At 36.3% G+C, this 7,289-nt stretch overlaps 1 pseudogene across 1 annotated transcript; it reads right to left on the bottom strand.

The window, feature by feature from the left end:
• Window positions 1-5,900: 5,900 nt before the first annotated feature.
• Window positions 5,901-7,016, bottom strand: LOC306651287 (diablo IAP-binding mitochondrial protein-like; annotated as a pseudogene). The gene has a single exon. The product of its transcript is annotated as a diablo IAP-binding mitochondrial protein-like (transcript).
• Window positions 7,017-7,289: the final 273 nt, after the last annotated feature.

Genomic DNA, 7,289 nt, shown 5'->3' with positions numbered 1-7,289 from the left:
GCAAAGATATAAAGGATAACTTATACCAAGGTAGAAAGGAGAAATAGATGAACTATTGGTACTTGAGGTAGTAGTAGATAATGCAAGAGAATGAGTAGGGGTGAGAGAGGCATATATAAACTAGAGCTAGGAAAACAAAGATAGGAAGATTGATTACAATTAATTCTTTAAACCATTAGTTGAAATACATTTGAATAGTTTAAAGGTACAATGTTGGCTATTGGGTTGACAATTATTGTTCAAGTTAAGGAGTAATTTATTTGATCGAATTTGACCTTAGGTTTTCATAGTTTACCATGTCAAGATGAAGAAAATTTTTGTTGAATCTTCGTTTGGATTTCATTGGGGTTTGGACATTTAGCAGATGTCCACCAGTCTCTCCAAGTTGCAGGAGTACAGGAGCCAATTCCCTAGTTGCTGTGGACCCCCCATCAACAGCTTCTTGTTTGTCAGCTCAGGGTCCTACTGACTGCTTTGAGGTACAGTGTTGTTGTTTGGTTATTTCTATTGTGTGTAGTAATTCAGGATGTAGGCTCTGGAGTGCTCTTGTGATTGTTGTGGGTCACTGTGTACCTGCTCCCCTCTACTGGATCATTTTCATGGTAGTAAAGATTCTTGTGGCTGTGAGTGCAGAAATGCTGGTTGTGGGTTTTACATGGGTGTTCTGTGTTGAAGAAGTATGGTGCAGAAGTATTGCTCTGGCTGACACCACTCTCTGAGGTGCTTTAACAAAGGGTCTCTGGTGGTTCACCTGGACTCTAGTTTCCACTGCGCCAGGTTGTGAATGGTGGGTGTTGATTCCCTCTGTTTAGTAAATCTGATGCAAGGTCCCACAAGTATTCAAACAATGCCCTGTCACTTGCCAGTTGTGATCACAGTTCAGGCTGTGTACCCTTTCAGCCCCTTCTGCTATGTCAACTCAGGTAATTTCTTGCTGGGTCTCCATGACACCAGAGGCAGTTTCCCTCTGGTATGTTCCATGATCTGGGGACTATCCCGGAACTTCCCATGGTGGTTCCCCTGCAGGGTCAGTGACAAGGATTTGGTGAATCCACTTTGGGACCAAGGATGCTTTGTTGTTTTGTCTGAATCCAGTGAGCAGATGCTGTGCAGAGCTTAGTGGGGCTAGGTGCACATCCCAGCACAGATCACCACCAGCTAGCTCCTTTCCCTTGTTCATAGTGAAGTGGCGGGGAGAGGGTTTCAGCAATTTTCAGCTAGCTGTAGTCCTTCTAGAAGTTCTTTCTAGTCAGATTCTTCCTCTGGTTTAATTTGTAGCTGTCTTGGTGTGGGCAGATGTCATGCTGATTTAAGGGGGTGATTGATTAGCTGTGGACTCCACAAGATGGCTGCAGGTCCCCTGTATTGGTTTTCTTTTCACAATTTGGTTTTAAGCTATTTGTGCTGTTTTAAGAAGATTTCTGTTACACTTTAAATTTTGTGTTTCATTCCAACAGTTTTTAAGTGGGTGAGCTTAAGAGAATGTCCACTCCCCCTCTTTTCTCTCTGTTGCCACTCCATCCTTGTCATCCACAGGTTTGGGTTCAGGGTCAAGGCACTCCAAGTTTGTTTTCACCTCTGGTAACCTATCTTCCAGTCTCTTCAGGTCTCAGACTATGTAATATTGAGTTTTAGATTATTTATTTTGTCACCCAACTCTCAATTCTGCTTTTTCTGTGTTGTGAGGAGATAAGGACTCACTGTCCAGCTTGCTTCCACCATCTTCCTACTGCAATGAACTTGTATTTTTAAAGATCTATTGGAGCTCTTAACATTCTTGGATTCTAGAAGAGTACAGCTATCCTTCAGTTTCTCTACGAGATTAATTCCAGGATCCCCATGGATACAAAATCTGTAGGTGCTCAAGTACTTTATAAAAACTGGTATAATCTTGATATATAGCCTAGGCACATCCTTCTGTATACTTTAAAGTTCATCTCTAGATGACTTATAATACCAAACACAATGTAAATGCAAAGAAAGTAGTTATTATGTGGTATTGTTTTGGAAATATTAGAAGAAAAAAGTCTGTATATTTTTAGTAAAAATGCATTTTTCTCAAATATATTTGATCCAAGGTTGGATGAATCCACAGATCTGGAATCTAGGATACAGAGGGCTGGGTATAATTACTAATATCCATTATGTTTGAGCAGTTTTCCCATAACCCAAAACTGTTCTTTATTCTCTTGTAAAGTTTTAAAATTTTTTTTTAAAGAAGGAGGGCATTTATAACCTCTCCTTTCCCTTCCCTAACATTACTCCAACATTTTGACATGTGTTTATTTATAAATTCTAAAATTATACAAATATACAAATGTTGATGCTATACAAAAAGACATTACCAAAGTGTCAACTTCATTACTTTTTAAAACTGACTGCTTTTTTTATATGATTATTGATAGGGTTTGTTAAACATGTGAATGACCCTTACTACAGTACCAAATATCATGAAATAATTTTTGGAAACAGGTTCTACCTGAGATTTTATAAATCTACCGTTCTTTTATAAACTGAATTTGTATAATAATCCTTATTAAAAAGGGCACTGAGAAATAAGTGCTGATTTATTTTCAATAATTAAATGAAGATTATCATATAAATATGGTATACACTAAATCATGTAGCTCTAGAGGATAGAACTAGGACCAGGAGCAAACACACAAACAGATGAACACACTGGATGTAGTCCTAAAGACTTATGGTTTCCATTAAGGATAAGATATCTCTGACAAAAGTGCCAGTGAGTTTAAACAATTAACTAGTGTCCTATATCCCAAGTGCTTTCTGCTAATATCACTACCATCCTCAGATCAAAAGGTGTAAACTGAGCATACTCAATTATTTCATACCTAAATACCTAATCTGGTTCTATGTAGTCACCTCTAAACTAGGACATCACCCTGACTTTTCAGCCTTGCATGATAAGTTTAAAAAATCATACAGAAAATATATTTACATAGACATTTTGATGGCCATGTAAAAATAAATTATATCCTTAATACTATTGATCTGTTCTCCCACCCTGGAAGTTTTTAAGTATGGGAAGTATTGTATTTGTTTTCACATATTAGAGAAATACCTGATATTAGGGAATATCTTGAAGTAGGAAAGAAGAAGAATTTCTCTGACCCTCTTTAATGAAAACCCTAACATGTCCTTTATAGGCAATATTTCTTTTTCTAAAACAGACTCTAAATGAGAAAGATATTTAAAGAACTATCGTTTACAAAATGTCAATTTGGTAAAGATCCAGTAGTAGGAGCTGTTCATTCTATCCTCTTAGCAATCCTCTAATATTACTATATTTCCATTTTATTGGTGAAAAATCTCAAGGTTACAACAAGAACTATTCTACTTAATATTACATAGATAGAGATTAGATAGTGAACTTAGTATTTATGAATTCATTTGCTTGTTCTTGTTATTATGAGAGTTTTCCTAAGACCACATTAAATTGTTTCACAAAGTATTTTCCCAGATTATTTTCCATTTTAGTACTAAGGAGTTAAAATTTTTAGTTTCCAATTTACTATTGTTTTTTGAACAGTTATCAATCCACAATCAGATCCATAACAGCAAGCTCACAATTATACCTTAGGGAATTTGTGCTACTGGGGAAACCTACCAAAAGCAACCAGGAAGTCTGGGTTTCTAATTCTTGACAATTGATACTTACTAAGCTACTGCTGAGTTCAAGTGACATCAAGAAGATAGTGCTGTGGAAACAGGTACAAGTCAAATACATATGTACAAAGGTATTCAGCATAATGCTGTTTGTGATGACAGATTTTGAAAAAAAATTCAACAAATTTAAATCATGGTACAACATTATGGGAAATAATTTATCCATTAAACTTGATAATTTAGATCCATTATTTATTGACAGGGTTAGATTCTCACATATTAAATTTTATAAGTTTTCAAAAGAATCTACAATGGAAAATCCTAACATGTTATCAAATAAAATATGCTATATTACAAAGGATAATATATTTTTAAAATGTAGGTTTATTTCAGAAATGCAAGGGTAGTTTAATTTTTGTAAATCAATGAATGTAATTCACACTGACAGACTCAAGGCCATATTTATATTTTACATCACTAGGTGCAGAAAAATATTTGATAAAATCCAATATCCATTCAAAATGAAAATGATAAAACTTTTAACAAACTAAGAGAGGAGCAATCACTTAATCTGATCAACTCATTTAATCAAAAAGCATACTGGAAGAGTAGATGAAGGAGACTGAGGAGGAGGAAGGAGAAATGGGAAAAAGAAGAACAGTAGAATGAATCTGACAGAAATTTTGTATGTACATATGTGAATATGGCACAGTGAATCCCAACACCACATATATCCACAGGACACTAATTAAATAAGAAACTATAAATAAATTAAAGATCAGTAGAGTAGAATGGCATGGGGGGGGGAGAAAGAGGAGATAAGAGGGAGGGAGTGCTGATGACTGAATTAGAGCAAATTATATTCCATGCTTTTGATTATGTCAAAATGTATCCTAATGTTATGTTACTAAAAAGAATAAAAAACAATAACAAAGCTTACTGCAAACAGTGGGATATTGAAAGAAGCCCTCCACACAAACCACAATTGGATATGAGACAAGGATGCCCAGTATCAATTCTTCCCTTTATTATTGTACTAGGAGTCGTAGTCACTGCAACAAAGCAGGGAAAAAATGGTATAAAGATTGGAAAGAAAGAAATCAAACTGTCATTATTCACAGGTGAGATTCTGTATGTAGAAAATCCAAAATGATCTATAAATAAGCTACTGAAATTAAAACATGAATTTTCAGTGTCACTGAATACAAAATCAAATATATAATTTGTGTATGCCAGAAAAATCATAAAAATGAAAAATTTAAAGAAAACATGTACAGAACAATAAAAATAGCAAAGACCTAGGAAAAATGATATATATAATGTATCAATACACATAATTAGATTAATAGAGTAATGAGAAAGAATAGAGAGTTTAGAAACTGATGGTCCCATATTTACTTGATTTATGACAAAAAGTGGCACTGAAGTATATCAGGAAAAGATGACCTTTTCAATAATGGTGCTATATTTGTTAGTGAACTGAAACTATTATATTCCATGGTTGTATAAATTACATTAAAATGAATCCCAATATTATGTATATATATAATGAACTAATAAAAATAAATTAAAAACCAATACAGGGCTGGGGATATAGCTCAGTTGGTAGAGTGGTTGCCTCGCATGCACAAGGCCCTGGGTTCAATCTTCAAACTGCAAAAAAAAAAAAAAAAAAAAATACAAAAAATAAAAAGAAATCTCTATACCACATACAAATTAATTCCAGACAGACTACAGATCCAATGTAAAAGATAAAACAAACTTTTAGAAAAAAAATAGGAGAACATCTTACTGAGGTTAGAAAAATAAATTCTTTTTTTTCCTTTTTAAAAATTTTTTATTTGTTCTAATTAGTTGTACATGACAGTAGAATGCATTTGTATATTTTGATAGATCATACATGGGACACTAAAACATGATTAATAAAATAATGGTATAAGAATGAACATTAAGAATTTCTGTTAATTGGACTGGGGTTGTGGCTCAGTGGTAGAGCACTTGCTTAGCATGTGTGAGGCACTGAGTTTGAACCTCAGCACCACATATAAATAAATGAATAAAATAAAGGGCCATTAACAACTAAAAAAAAATTGTTTATTTTCAAGAATAAGTCCTGTTGGGATCACCAGGTGAACACTCCGCATTCATTCCCTTTATAGTTACACTCTTGACTCCTTGGCCTTAGCTGTCCAAGGAGCTGGCGGTAAAGTCATATCAGAGAAGGCATTATATATGCTTGAAAAGAAATCTTAAAAACCCGACAGGCTCCCCTTCCCCACCAAACTCAAATTCCCATGGAGGGAACAAATATTAAATAATATTTGAAAATCTGAGTAAGCTTGAAACTGAGGTTAAATAGCTATTGAACTTAAGGAAGTGACTAAAAGACCCCTCTCTGGCCCAGGCTGGTGAAATGCTTTGGGCCTAAGGTAAGAGAGCAGGTATGCTGAGGGGGGTGCAATGTTAAACAGGGTACATACAGTGCCCAAGGACTAACAACCAGGTCCAGTAAAAGCTGAGACATAGGGGAAAGGGTCAGGCATTCGGAGCTCACAAAGGCTTCTGGCCTGATAGGCCAGGGTAGAACCTGACCCCTCTTCTCTGTGTGTAGAGAACTGTGCTGATGCTGGGTGGAGGGCATCCACCTCTGCTTTCCCCACTGAGTGGGTAGAAAGGGCAGCCAGCTTGGGCCCTAAATCTTCATGCAGTTAGGCCTCCTGTTCCTGGTTGGCCCTCTTGTCCCTTCCCTGTTTTCTGGTGCAGCTCCTGTGTTTGCACTTTGGTCAGTTTGGTTTCTGCTTTCTGGGAGAGCTGGCAAACCTCCTGCACCTGCAATTTCACCAGCCGAATGTGATTCCTGGCAGTTATAGAGGCCTGATCTGCTCTAGATTGGTGTGCAGCTTCTGCTGCCATCTCTGAGAGACCAACTGCAGTTATCCAAGTGGTTTCCAGGTTCAAGTATTCCTGTTGTTTTGAAGTCATCTCAACTCTGGCTCCTGTGATCACCTGCCACACTTCATCTTCCTCCTGTGAATTCATTTTCCCAAGTAAACTTGTATATGGTTGGTACAGAGAAATTAATGTATAAACAGCCTTAGTATATTCAGTGATTGCTTCAATCAATGCATATGCGGTTTGAGGGAGAAAGGTAGAGGTGCTGTTACTAAAGACACAGCCCTCCTCATTAATGCTTCATTACTAAGAGAATGAGGCTCCGATTTCTGAGCAATAGGAACTACACACAAGGTTACACCAAATGCGGCCGCCACTGTTTTGTGCCATGGTCTTATCAACGAGCGTTTCCTAGAATTAACCGCAACAGGAACACACTGTCTGTACCTGAAGAAGGAGGCTATGCTCCTCGACAACCAGCTCCTCAGAGCTGCCATCACGCGGCAGGCGGATGCTGGATGTCTTAGAAAAAATTTTAAAAAGGAATTTCTGTTAATCAAAAACATTAAGAGAATGAAAATAAACTGTATAAAAATACAATCTGGTGTGACCAAAATATCTAAAGAACTTGGACAAATCAACAGACAGACATTGTAATAGACAAATGAATAATATATTTCACCAGATACTTTTAAAGAGAGAATATCCAAATAGCCAATGAACATATGAAAAGTGCCTCAGTATCATCATTCATCAGGAAATTGCCAATT

This window comes from Sciurus vulgaris (genome assembly GCF_902686455.1).
Source record: "Sciurus vulgaris genome assembly, chromosome: X".
In the NCBI taxonomy this organism is placed as follows: Eukaryota; Metazoa; Chordata; class Mammalia; order Rodentia; family Sciuridae; genus Sciurus; species Sciurus vulgaris.
This window is presented reverse-complemented; position numbering and strand designations above follow the sequence as displayed.